A 14228-nucleotide genomic window follows, 5' to 3' on the forward strand; every position below is an offset into this window, starting at 1 on the left:
GTTCACTTGCCCCGTCTCTGCGGCCCGATCTCATTCATAAAAAGGTAGAAAAAACATATGATGGTAATGCGGTTCACTTCGATATATGATGTGATTCACTTGCCCTAGTCTCTGCGGCCGCGGTCCACTCTCGTTCATAAAAAAAGTAAAAAGAAAGACAACAAAAACTCGTATGAGAAAAATTACGTCCGACAAAAGAAATAATGCAGCTCGCTTGCCCGTCCGATGCAGAGCGGTTTTCATTCTGAAGTAGTGCGGTCATCCTATGATGTTGTTCATCCCGTAAGTGCAAAAAAATTGTTACGAAAGCAAAAAAAGGTAATGCGGTTTACTTCTTGATAGTGTTGTGGTTCATTTACACCCGATGTGAAGTGCACTCTACTTTCTCATCCTTAAAAAAATTACGTTTGAATAAAATAAACATGCAGTTCTCTAACACGTCTGATGCAGTGCGGTTTTTCGTCTGATGTAGTGCGGTTTTCAGTCGGATGAAGTACCCACGTCGATTTGGGTATCGCGAAAAAAAGTGTCCGCATTTCGGTAAATTTAAAACTGCTCTTAAACCGTAACGAATTAGAGAGAGTGTTCTAGATGAAAAACTTGCATCTCATTGATATCTTTCCAACGCCATATCATTTGAATCATTTCGACAACCGGTTTGTAAAAATTTCGCAAAAAAGGCCGCTGCCACTCATCATCCGCCACACGATTTTAGAAATTAACTTAAAACCGTAAGGAATCTCAAGAACATTTCAACATATGAAAATTGCGCCTCATCTATATCTTTTCAACGGTATATTACATGCCTCATTTCAACAAACAGTTAAAAAACTGGAGCAAAAACAGTACCGAAAATTTGTTTTTTTTGAAAAACAGAATTCTGCGATTTAGTAAATTTGAAACTGCTCTTAAACCGTAATGAATTAGAGAAAATGATAGATATGAAAAAGACGCGCCTCGATTACATCATTCTAACGATGTATCATTTGCTTCGTTCCGACGAACGGTTTAGAAGAAATCGCGAAAAATGCTCGTTGCCACTCGTCATGGGCCGCACCATTTTCAAAACTGCTCTTAAACCGTGTGGAATCTCGAAAAGTCTTCAACATGTCAAAGTTGCGCCTAATCCATAGCTTTTCAATGGTATATTATACGCCTCATTCTGATAAATGGTTAAAAAACTAGAGCGACAACAGTTCCGAAAAAACAACGCGTGCAGTTTTTTCGATGAGAAGTTCACTCGTGTGAGTACTGCAGCACACTTGGTCCAAAGAATGATGTGCACTTGTGTTGAACGTGTAGTGCGGAAGTGTTATCAGAATAGTTATTCTGCTAATATTAGCAGAATATATACACACACACACACACACACACACACACACACACACACACATACACACACACACACACACACACATATATATATATATATATATATATATATATATATATATATATATAGCCTGAACTTCCCTCTGTACTGGGTTGAACTTCAGCTAAAAAGTGTCCAAATGGGGCTTGCGATATACCGTTGGAAAGCTATGGACACCAATATCATGATCCAAGCTAAATTTTTGGCAAAATGTAAGCGGTTTAAGAGCAGTTTTGAAAACCGTTTTTTCTTCATACAAAAAACGTGAATAGTATTTTCGATCGCATTTCTAAACCGTTTATCGGAATGAGGTAAATAATATAGCATTGGAAAGCTGCTGCAAAACCGCTCCTTTACATGTTGAAAGTTTTCTCTAATTCCCTATGGATAAAGATTAATTTTGAAAATCATAAAATTTCGCAAACCGAACAGCCGAGTTCGTATTTTTAATGTAATTTCTAAATGGCTAATCCATTTGAGGCAAATGATATGGCATTGGAAAGCTTGTGAAAATGCGCTACTTTTTCATGTTAAAAGTTTTTTCTAATGTGGAATGGTTTAAAAGTAATTCAGAAAATGGTACAAGTTCCACCGAGTTCATATTTTCGAGACAATTTTTTAACTGTATGGCCGAATGCAACAAATAATAGGGCGTTGGAAAGCTTGAGCAAATGCGAAACTTTTTCATATATATTGTTTCTCCTAATTCCTTACACTTTTAAGTCAAATTGGAAAATGGCTAAAAATTTATTTTTGGCATAATTTCTACATACTTTATCGAAATGGGGCAAATAATATACCGCTGAAAAGCTACGGAAAATGCGAAACTTTTTCATGTTGATGGTTTTCTCTAATTCCTAGCCGTCTTCAAGTAATTGCGAAAATGGCGAGATCATTCGTTCTGTCTTTATCGCGAAACTGATTCTTCGAAAATGCATCGCGTGAAGAACCTGAACTTCTCGGCACGTGTACTTGAACTTCACTATGTTTTTCACGTGCTTTTTTTTGCTCGTATATCTCTGTCCACTGCTCCTAGCTCTCCATCCAGTCACCGGAATTGAGCAAATGATATACCAATGGAAAGCTGCTGTAAACACCCAACTTTCCCGTGTTGAACATTTTTTCATACTCGCAACGATTTTAAAAGTTTTTCATCTGAAATTCATTCAGCGTAGTAGTTGAACTTCATGCTGTATTAACATTGAACTTCTGTGACATATTTTTGTTTGTATGCGCGCCTGAACTTCTCTCTGTACGAACCCGACCCTCGGGCTATCTTCGCAATCATGCCTTCTACCGCGAGTTTTTCTGGTTAGTCGTGTTCCATGTGATGTAAGTGTAATTTTCAAATGATTTTTAGCAACTAAATACTCGTTTTAGATAGGAATCTCTCTCATAGGCGGATTTTGCACTCGGGTAGTGAAGAACTCGCGTTTTTTGCGATTTTACTGCCTGAGTTGTTTGACCTGAACTTCCCCCTGTGCTAGGTCGAACTTCCCACAACATTACCCAAATAGGGCTTGCTATATACCGTTGGAAAGCTATGGACACGAGTATCATGACCCAAGTTAAATTTTTCGTAAAATGTAAGCGGTTTAAGAGCAGTTTTGAAAACCGTTTTTTCTTCACACAAAAAACGTGAATCATAATTTCGATCGTATTTCTGAACTGTTTATCGGAATGAGGCAAGTAATATGGCTTTGGAAAGCTGCTGCAAAATCGCTCCTTCGACCTGTTGAAAGTTTTCTCTAATCCCTACGGTTAAAGAGTAATTTAGAAAATCGTAAAATTTCACAAACCGAACAGTCAAGTTTGTATTTTTGATGTCATTTCTAAACGGCTAAACCATTTGAGGCACATGATATGACGTTGGAAAGCTTATGAAAATGTGCTACTTTTTCATGTAGAAAGTTTTTTTTGAACGGTTTAAAAGTGATTTGCAAAACGGTACAAGTTTCACCGAGTTCGTATTTTTGATCTATTTTTTTAACCCTTTGTCCGAATGCAACAAATGATATGGCGTTGGAAAGCTTGAGGAAATGCGAAACTTTTTGGTATATATTATTTCTCCCAATTCCTTACTGTTTTATGTCAGTTTTCAAAATGGCTAAAAATGTATTTTCGCTGTAATATCCACAAAATTTATCGAAATGGGGTAAAAATTAAAACCGTTGAAAAGCTAAGGAAAATGCTAAACTTTTTCATGCTGATGGTTTTCTGTGATTCCCTGCCGTTTTCAAGTAATTTAGAAAATGGCGAGATCATTCGTTCTGCCTTTATCGTGAAACAGATTCGTGAAAAATGCATCGCGTGAAGTACGTGAACTTCTTGGTATGAAACCTTGAACTTCACTCTGTTTTTCACGTGCTTTTTTGCCCGTGGCTCTCCATCCACGCACCAGAACACTCACAGGAATTGAGCAAGTGATATACCGATGGAAAGCTGCTGTAGACACGCAACTTTCCCGTGTTGATCACTTTTTCATACTTGCAACGGTTTTAAAAGTTTTTCATTTGAAATTCATTCCGTGTAGTAGTTGAACTTCCAGCTGTTTTCACGTTGAACTTCCGTGACGTATTTTCGTTTTGTAGTTTTCTCATACATTTGTCAATGTCACACATATGATATTCCTTTTGTACAAATCTCTCTCACAATATTTTTTTGAACTTTCTCCGACGAAGGACTTGAACTTACACAAATGATTTCGTACTGTTTTGAAGTAAATTAGAAAATGACGAGATCATGATTCCTTCCTTCATCGCGAATGGAAATACACTGCGTGAAGTAGTTGAACTTCTCGTGCATGTCTGTTCGAACTTCACACTGTTTTTAACGTGTTGTTTTTTGCTCTGCGTGAAGTAGTTGAACTTCTAGGACGTGTCTGTTCGAACTTCACTTTGTTTTTGATGTGCTGGTTTTTTACGTGGTGTTTTTTGCACTACGTGAAGTAATTGAACTTCTGGAGCATCTCTTTTTGAACTTCACCCTGTTTAACTTTTTTTTGTATTTTTCTTATATGAAATACACACCATGTAGTACGTGAACTTCCGGTTTTTATCACTTTGAACTTCTCTCTGGTTTGAGAGAATTATTTTAAAACACAAAAAATAACATATTTTTATGTATTTTGGACATCTAAATACACGGCGAACCTCTCTCAGAAGAATTTTTCAACTTTTCCTCGCCGAGCACTTGAACTTCTAGCAACCATTTTTTTTCATTTATGAGTTGTTTTTAAAAGTGCAAAAAATGGCGTTGTGTTTTTTATTTTTTTAACAGGCAAATCCTATGTTTTAATAAACTCCGAACTTCTCTGTTATTTGAATTTGAACTTCACCTTTTTATATTTTGAGTAAAGAATTTTATTAAATTTTTATACGGAAAAAATCGAACATGGAAATTCAAGGTGAACCTCTCTCGCATGAATTTTTGAACTTCTCCGGACAGAGCACTTGAACTTCTTGCAACAAACCTTTTAAGTTTTTAGTTTTCTATTCTTATAGTTGAACTTCCCGCTGTTTTCACCTTGAACTTCTGTCACGTATTTTTGTTCAACCTCTCTCACATGAATTTTTGAATTTCCTCGGGCTGAGTACTTGAACTTCTAGCAACAACTTTTTTAGACGTTATTTTATTTTTGAACTTCTTGTTTTCATTCTTTAGTAACGAGATAAATTTGAGTTTTCTATAATCATCGAACTTCTACATCTTTTTAATTTGGACTTCCTTGTTTTATTTCTTAATTTTTTTCTATGAAATTTTGAAGCGCTCTATTCTTAAAAGTTGAACTTCTTGTTATTTTATTTTTGAACTTCTTGTGTCCATTCTTTAATAATGAGGGAAATCTGAGTTTTCTATAATCATTGAACTTCTGCATCTTTTTAATTTGGACTTCCAGGTTATATTTCTTAATCTTTTTCTATGAAAAATTTGATTCTTATATAAACGCTGAATCTCCCTCTTAGTTTAACTTGAGCTTCTGATGTACATTTTCCAACACCTAAAAAATGAACGTAGTGAGAAATAACAAGACAAATATGTCAATGTCTCCAATGATCATTTTACGTGCAGAATGAATTTTATAAACCAACCATATCCTGGTGTATCATATGTTGGATTTGTTTATCTTGTTTGAAACAGACATTTTTTTCCACAAAAGAAAAGGTTTGAAGCACTACTCAAAGAAAGCTCTTCCTGAACTTTTCTCAGGAATAGTTTTTTGAGTTTCACGATCTTGAGAACATGAACTTCAAACCACACACTATAACATAAATCAATCAAAAACACTGATTCATCTGAAACAACATTTTTCACATTGTTCATGGGCACCTTCCTACCAACATTTTCTGCACATGGGAATCTCAGACCTAGTAGATTTTACCAAAGTGGCTTTCAATAAACATCGAACTGTCATTTTTATTCATTTTGAACTTCTATATAAACAAAGAAAGAATCTCCATCCATCACCATGAAATGCATGTAGAAACCTATCGGGAAATACAAACGCATACAGTGATAATTATGCATCCGATAGCACATCAAAAAACATGCATCACGATAACAGGAACATAATGTGTGGCAGATGGGGATGGCGACTAGCAGAAACGGCTCCATGTGCATCTTTGTTTGACCTGCCACGAGAACTCTGTTTGACCTGCCAAAGCATCTTTGTTCGACTTGCCACGAGAACTCTGTTTGACCTGCCAAAGAGCACAATCCCGATGAGCCAAGAAAATCAACAGAAGCAAAGAGAACTATGTTTGACTTGCAAACATCTAAATTGCTGCAAGTCTACGAAAATCACAAAACAGAACATCTGCAACCTACTGTTAGTTTATTCTTCTTGTGTAATATACATTGAACCGCTGCAAAAAATCAGAATAATTGAACACTGCTAGAGTTTTTTTCTAGTACAAAGATGCCGGTGATTCGCCTAGCAGGTGCCTGTCTGTGGCGGCGGGCGAATCTGGTGTGCGCCGTGATGGCTGGCAGCAGTGGGGGGACAGGGGCATGGCCGCAGGATGTGACGGAGGAATCTAAGGGCACATCGAAGGTAGGACGACGGCGGGATCCGTGGAGGCTTGCGACGGCCGAAACGGGATCCGACTAGGCAGGGGATCCGGGGAGGCCGCGCGCGCCGGTGAGATTTCCGGGAAGGGCGCGCGCGACAGCGGGTGGTTTGGGGAGGCGCGCATGGCCGGAGCTGTCTCACTGCTGGATCTGGGGTAGGAGGCGTCGTGGAGGTCGGATACGGGGGGAGGAAGCAGCACAACGGCCAGATCCAGGGGTGGAGGCGGCGCCCTAGCCGGATCCACGAGCGGAGGCGACGCGAGAGCCTGTTACAGTGGCAGAGGCTGCGCGGCGACCGGTTTTGGGGGCGGGGGTGGTCGACGCAGGTGGCGGATCCCGTGGTTGAAGCACGGGAGGGGCCCGACGGCGGCACTGTAGGTGGCCAGGACCAGCCGGCGGCGCGGGAGGTGGCCGGGGTCCGGCAACGGCGCGGGAGGTGACAGGGGGCCGGATCCCGTGGTTGAAGTAGGGGAGGGGCCCGACGGCAGTGCTGTAGGTGGCCAGGACCAGCCGGCGGCGCGGGAGGTGGCAGGGGCCTGGCAGCAGCGTGGGAGGTGGCCGGAGCCCGGCGGCGGCGTGGGGTAGGAGGGAGGTGGCGATGGCGCGATGCAGATCGAGGGAGGGGCCAGATGGGATCGAGGGAGGTTAGGGGAGGGGTCGTCGCGAGCGGGTGGGGTGGTTTTCTTTTTCTTTTACGAATCGGGGATCTCAGGAACCTATGATCGCCCCTATATAGGGCTATGTGATCCAAATAGTTATTCTAATCCCAGGATTAGAATATATATATATATATATATATATATATATATATATATATATATATATATATATATAGAGAGAGAGAGAGAGAGAGAGAGAGAGAGAGAGAGGACAGGGCTATTCTGTTACTAGTAACAGAATATTATTCTGTTACCCCTCGACTAATAAGGAGCGATCCGAGGAACTATGAGCTAAAAAAAGCCCACCTAAACTACCCTGCCGTTGCGACCTCCCCTTTGACCAGCGCGCCTCCGCGACCTCCCATTTCACCAGCGCGCCACCGCGACCTCCCCCTCCCCCAGCGCGCCGCCGCTGTCTTCCCCTCCCCCAGCGCGCCGCCGCTGTCTCCCCTCTCCCCAGTGCGCAACCTGTCCCCACATCTCCTTTAGATCCGGCCACCGCCCCACACGTTCTCCCTCGCCTCCGGCCGCTGCCCCCACCTTCTCCCTCGGCTCCGGCCGCCACCCCCACCTTCTCCCTCGGATCCGGCCGCCGCTCCCTACCTTCTCCCTCGTATCCGGCCGCTGCTCCCCACCTTCTCCCTCGGATCTGGTCGCCGCTCCCCACCTTCTCCCTCGGATCCGGCCACCGCCCCGCACTCCCACCACAGATCGAGCTGTCGATGTTGCCTTGCCCTAGATCACGCCGCCCAAAACCATTCATCACCACCAGGGCCACCCGAACGACGTCTTCTCCGCGCCGCCACTATCTCTCCTTTCTGCACCTTGCTCCAGCCAAGCACCTCCTCACCTCCATTGATGTTCAGCACTTCGTCAAGTTCATCCCATGGCGGCTGCACTCGTGGCCGAGCTCACTCCAATCCCTCCACCATGCTACCTCCTTCTGCTGGTGAGGCTTCATCACTGCAACGCCCCGTCCGTTCACTGTCGCCACCCTGGGCCATTCAACGAGACGGCACCAGGTCGTTCGATGCTGCAACTCAGGAGTCTGCCTCCTTTGACAGCTCCTGATCCCTGGAACATCCATGGGTCCCTGCCGGCACAAATCACCGTCGATGACCTCCTTTGACAGCTTGCCTCTAAGGTCCACTAGACCCACACAGACGATGCTGGCCGTCCACAGCCACCACCACAGGCTGTTCACACTCACCACTCATGGCCGTTCTCAAAACCATCCCAAAGTGTAGATCATACATGAGGACAGGGCCGAGGTATGTGCTTGCCCGTTTCAAATGCTTTGTGACAGGCTTTCGCCAAAATTTTATCTCCGTCCTCACCTCTAACATGGAAATAATTTTCAATTGCAGGTGGAGGCAGCAAGAAAGAGTTAAGCGATCCAGTAGAGCTTATTGATCGAAGGTGTTGACATTTTCCATAATTTCCAGTTCACATTTTCCGTGATTTTCAGTTCCGCGTCTGATAGAATATCTCATGTTATAACTTATAAACTTGTCTAGATGCAAGAATAAAATTTCCGGCCAACTTTTGCTTTGCTGATATAAATCAAGCTCTATTTTGTTGTTGAGCAACAACATGGTGTACACAGTAACAAGAAAACACATGAACATGCTGATCAGTAGGGAAGCTGACCAACTCGCAGCCCTTGCTGGAGCAGTTGCCTCCACCCCCATCCGTGATTCCAGGTATGTTAGCCACAGGAGTTCAAAAATTAGCTTCTTTCAACTGAATAAAATGTCACGCAAGTTCAGGTATACTTGCTGCATGAGTTCAAAAAATATGAAGAGATGAAGCTCAAACCAAGTTCAAAAACTGTTTCCTTCATAAATTAGTTATTTTTTGGTTAATTTGTTGTTATGAATAGTACAAATACACACTGTTGTGTAGTACATGTGTGTATTGTAATTGTAATTGTGGTTTGGAGTTCAGAAAAAGATAAGAAAAAGGTTGATAGAAGAACCCAAAACATTTGGTAGTTCTGTAAGCCCAAAATTTGAGTTCGACATGTTTTCTATCATCAACTCATTAAGAACCCCAGAAAACGGTTCAATGTGTCTGTTCAAAAAAATAGTGTTGCTATATATAAAAAATTAGTAGCTCGGCAAAAAGAAGTTTAACCGATTCAGTGCAAGTTTTGCTTCTAAAATCTGGCATTGTTCATCATGTACTGATCCATTTAACCTGTGGATGTGTTTAAAAAACAAGTGTTTGGCATGTACATAAAATTCCTTAAAAACAAAGAGTAAATAGTATCAGTGAGTTCTAGTACCTAAACTGCAGAAGTTCATTGACAAAAAAAATATCAGTACAATATGGTGCTTCAGTTAGAATATCACTGATGCTATTTGCTTCATAGTTTCTCTATTATTTTAACTTTTATTTGAAGCTTTTTGTTTGTAAATTCTGCATCTTTTTTGTTTACATACTATAAGCATTATACTGGTACTTGGACTAGAGTACAAGTATTACTTCCAGGCAAGTTCGAAATGAAACGCGCAGCATGTTCTATGTTCATTTAGCAAATAGCTGAGAGACAGCACTGGAGTGCATGAAACCTATTTGATGCTTTGTCCATGAGACTTCAACGCTTTAAAAAAAGACAGGATGTGCGCACCTCTTCGTATAGCAACAAAGAGAAAAAGGCTAGTGCTCCTAGTGGTGCCCCTTAGAATATGAAGTGTACGTCCTCCTACTGATTGCTTCTTGCTTCCACTTTTTATCATGATTTTGTCTGTGCACTATAGGAGTGCTTTTTGTCTCTGTAAATCAGGTGCTCAACAACATAATCATGTGCCATTCAGTACATGTATTACTACTGGGAGGTTCAAAAATCAGAACTCAAAAAGTTCAACCTTGGTGGTATTGTGCACATGCAAAATTAGATAAGTACTTGTTAAAATTGCTCCCAATATTTGATGTATTCCATGCAATGCTTACTCGATTGCTCTAAAAAAGTGTCATGTAATTGTGAATTTACTAATGGTATAGCAGTTAAATATGTATTATATCACCGGATCATAATGAAATGCAGAAACAGTTTGATGTGTGTATATGCATCCGTTCATACTTGTCATTTCTTTTTCCTTTGTTGTTTTTTATTGGTACACATGTGGTTCAGGAAAAAAAGTGATCCAAAGTTCAAAGAAAAACCATTGTGGAGTTGATGTTCCAAGTTATATAGTGATTCAATACACAAAAATTTGTAGCGGTTCAGCAAAATGATTCATATCAGTACAAACTCCAGAGGTCATAAGTTCAGAGGACAAAAATTTAGCAAAAACAACCATATTTTTTGTATTGTTATACATAAAAAAATCAAAATTTTCAGTTCACCTTTGTGTGTGTTTGCAGATCATCTTACATGTGTCAAGCACCAAACCGACACCCCTAGTACCCACCGCGACTTGTGCTGCTGGTGCTAGTGTGGATGTGTACCAAGTTCAACTACCAGTCTACTCCGAGTTCAGGTATGTTGTCGTGGACAACCATAAGGCAAGTTGTAATATTCCTATTTAGTACTACTTGTTAGTGTTTTTTTAACTCTCTTCATTTCTTTATAATAGGGTAGTTCAATTTTGCTAATTTGTACGGTTCTCTAGTTAGAAAACTAGTGGATCGTTTTTTTAGTTCTTGCGGTCTACAAAATTATTTGACCACCGTCGTTGGCACTTCTTCTTCGACATCTCCTAAAGTTCAGCTTTCGTCATCTCATCCTTGTATCTCCATGTATGTTCAATCGTTGCTCGCTTAAGAGTTTAAAAAAGAAGATTTCAAACAGTGATCTCTAAATATTTTCTTGATCACTAAACATGACCAATTTTAGCATGTTTCCTGAAATATTTTAGCATGTTTTATGTTTTCATCGACAAAGTTCACACACTCTGTCTCGGACGTTCAAATACTTGTTTCCCTGATGTTCAGATATTATTGTCTAGGAATACATGTTGTAACTTCGAGAGAAAAAGTTCATGCTGATTACTCCCGTCAAGTGTAAAAGTTTGCCAATATGCAATCCATAAGTTCAATATCCAGTACATTAGTTTAGTAGTTGGTACTAACTACTCCAGTTTTTTATTCGATGTACCTGTGGTGTCTAGTTTTTCTGTCAGTTAGATTTCTAAATTTCATCGAGTTCAATTCATATTGTAGCTCCAATTTAGTCCACGTGGTTAATTGTTGGCTGGTGTGTCTGCAGGGTATCGTGACATTGAGTAGGCGCGAAGTGTATCACTCCAGCACGCCAAGCTCCATTACACTGCCTGTGGGGCTCTGCTGCCGGAGCACCCTGGCCATTCACAGCAACCACTCCAGGCCGTTCAACGCCACCACCCCAGGCCGTTCATTGCCAGCAGCACCCTGGATCCCACCCCTCATCCTAGGAGTTTTAGTTATTGAGTTAGTTCCTGTCCAACTTGAGCTTTCAGTACAACTTGAGCTCCCTGAGATGATCATATAATCAACTTCAAAATTACTACATGGTCCATGTATTTTATAGCAAGTCCATGTAGTACTACATGCGAAGTACAAAAATTACTGCTAGTGAGAGTTCATTTAAATCCTGGTCAGTTCATCTCCTCGAAACATATTTACTTCTGCTCTGCTCTGATCTTTCAACTGAATTGTTGATGCTGCATCCTCTCTCTCATGGTGTGATGTTGTTGCTCTCTCATAGCTAAAACATGGTCCCATAAACATCCTATAGCTGACCACAATCTGTAATTCTTAAACTACATGTTGTCCTGGTCCTTGAGCTGCTATCGCTCCACCGCCGTGTACAGGAAGTTCAACGCTGCAACGATAGGCCATTCAATCTCTCCGTCGTGGACACGCCCCTCCACCTCCTTCTGGTTGCTAGTCATCCCAGTGTGGCCAGGCTGTTGGGTTCGCCGTCGCTGCGATCAGCAGTTCAACCCGGCCGCCCCAGGCCGTTCATCGTCGCAGCTCCCTGGCCGACTGTGTCGAGCCACCTTCCGCCTGCACCTAGGGCTCCTGTATGCGTCCCCTACCCCAGCAGGTGCACACGTCCCGACCCACTGTTCCCTGTGTTGTTCTTTTGACCTTGAACTATATAGGATACAACTTTTATTTGATTTTCAGTTCACCTTTTCCGTTCTTTTCAGTTCATAAACTTTAATGTGTTGATGAAATCCTGAAATATCATATGTGCACTCTATGTATTTGTTTTTATGCCTACGAACAATTATTCACTTGTGCTGTTATGCATCAGTTTTGGTCACCAAATAAATGGAGGTTTAGATATGACAAAATGGATTAGAGCACCATGTCCTCACCCAGAAGTATGAAAACAAATCATTGCTTTCAGTTCTAGTAAAATGTTTTTTTAAACTAGACTGCTGATCCTTTCTGTAATGGGCTTTATATATTATCTTTCTGTAGGAAAATATGGTGGCCTTCAACAAGTAATCTTTCTCTAACGGGCATCCTATGCCTGCGCCATCGAGAGCGTGATCCTACTTGCTGCGTGCTCACGGCGACCACAAGCATAGTAAGAAAAAGGCTCGTTGAGCTGCACTTGTTTGTACTGTCTCTCTTCCTCTGCTCCTCAAGCGCCATGCTGTCTCGTGCTGACCTCGATGCACCGAACGTTGTCCAGGCTGTTGCTGGTTCGTGCTACATAAACAAACAGAGTTAGAGAACATAGATGAGAGGAATTCAGTTCAGGAAGATTAAAGGGTAATGTTTAGAGATGAGGCTGAGGGATCTGGTTCAACTCCCATCACCCTTGTTCGGTTTTATGACTACTTGATCGATTACTACAAGTTCAAAACAAGATGTAGAAATTCATTTTTCCTGTGTATATAAGTTGTAGAAGTTGATGCTTAATGTTCTAGTTCGTGCTCCTCTGCAGGTTAACCTCCTGGGATACACGAAGTTTCAGTTTGTCGAGAGGCTTCCTGGAGCTTCAAAACATTTCACTTCACCTTTTTAGGCTTTTTCAGTACATCTTACAAAGTGTGTTTCCTTTCATCATTTTTGTCTACTTAAAAAGATGTGTAGAAGCTTGAGGAAATACCCCCAAAATCATGTGTGCCCTCAGCACTCTTCTATGTGCTTGTTCTAATGCTTATGAGAATTATTCTTCAAGGTCATAATTTGGAACTAGATAACTTTTCATAGATGATTGTACTGAAGCTAGGTGTTTAATAGAATTATTTCTCATAAGTTCACAAATCACCTATTGGTTTGGGTTACATCTCATCCACATCTTCACGAAAAAAGTTGGAACTTGCATCTATATTTATGTTCCGGTTACCTTCGGTTAATTGTACTAGACTTGGCTAATTGTAGCTTACTAGTACTAAACTTTTGTGCATGTGCTACCTTTTGTAAAGTTCATCTTGTCTAGTATATATTACTGCTGTTGTTGATTGCATATTTTGTTTTTGGGAATTCCACTGTTGATCCCAAGCTCCACGGGCATTTCATGCATTCGCTGGTCTGTGTGTGCAATTATTCTATTATGGAGATGTCAGTTCATTACAGTGCTACTCCGGCTTTTTTCTCCCACAACAAGACTTGCGTATGGCTACAGGTTCATATCAAGGAAGTTTAGAAAAATTGCAGCGCCTTTTAGTTCATTGTATGAAAAAAGCGAAGTTCATCTTGTCTAGTAGAGGTTGCTGCTGGTGTCCGTTCTTTGCCAATTTCGTTTTGGGAAATTTCCAAAATTTACTGCTGAGAACGGATGCAGTTTGATCTTGCGCAAGTTGGCAATTCCCTGATGCTGAGTGTGTCAGTACAACCCTACATCACACAGGAAACAGTGTGTGTACATTTTTGGATTTAATTTTGGAAGGTTCACACATCCATATTAGAGAGATTCATCAGACATAATTTTGTAAGTTCAGAAAAAGCAATTGCTCAGTACATCATAACAACTCTTCAGTGCAAAAAGGATGGCTCTTCTCAAGTCAGCAGCTAACTGAACTGGCTAAGTTTTCAGAAATTCATTCTAGTGTCAAACATTGGTGAGATTCTGATTAAGACTTTTGTCCATTCCAGCAACTTCAGGGTAGCTCGGTCATATATGGCAGTTGTGTAGTAAACAACTTCAGTTGAGAAATCAGCAAGGTCTAATGCATACTGTC

The sequence above is a fragment of the Triticum aestivum genome, chromosome 2B (assembly GCF_018294505.1).
Source record: "Triticum aestivum cultivar Chinese Spring chromosome 2B, IWGSC CS RefSeq v2.1, whole genome shotgun sequence".
NCBI classification, from domain to species: domain Eukaryota; kingdom Viridiplantae; phylum Streptophyta; class Magnoliopsida; order Poales; family Poaceae; genus Triticum; species Triticum aestivum.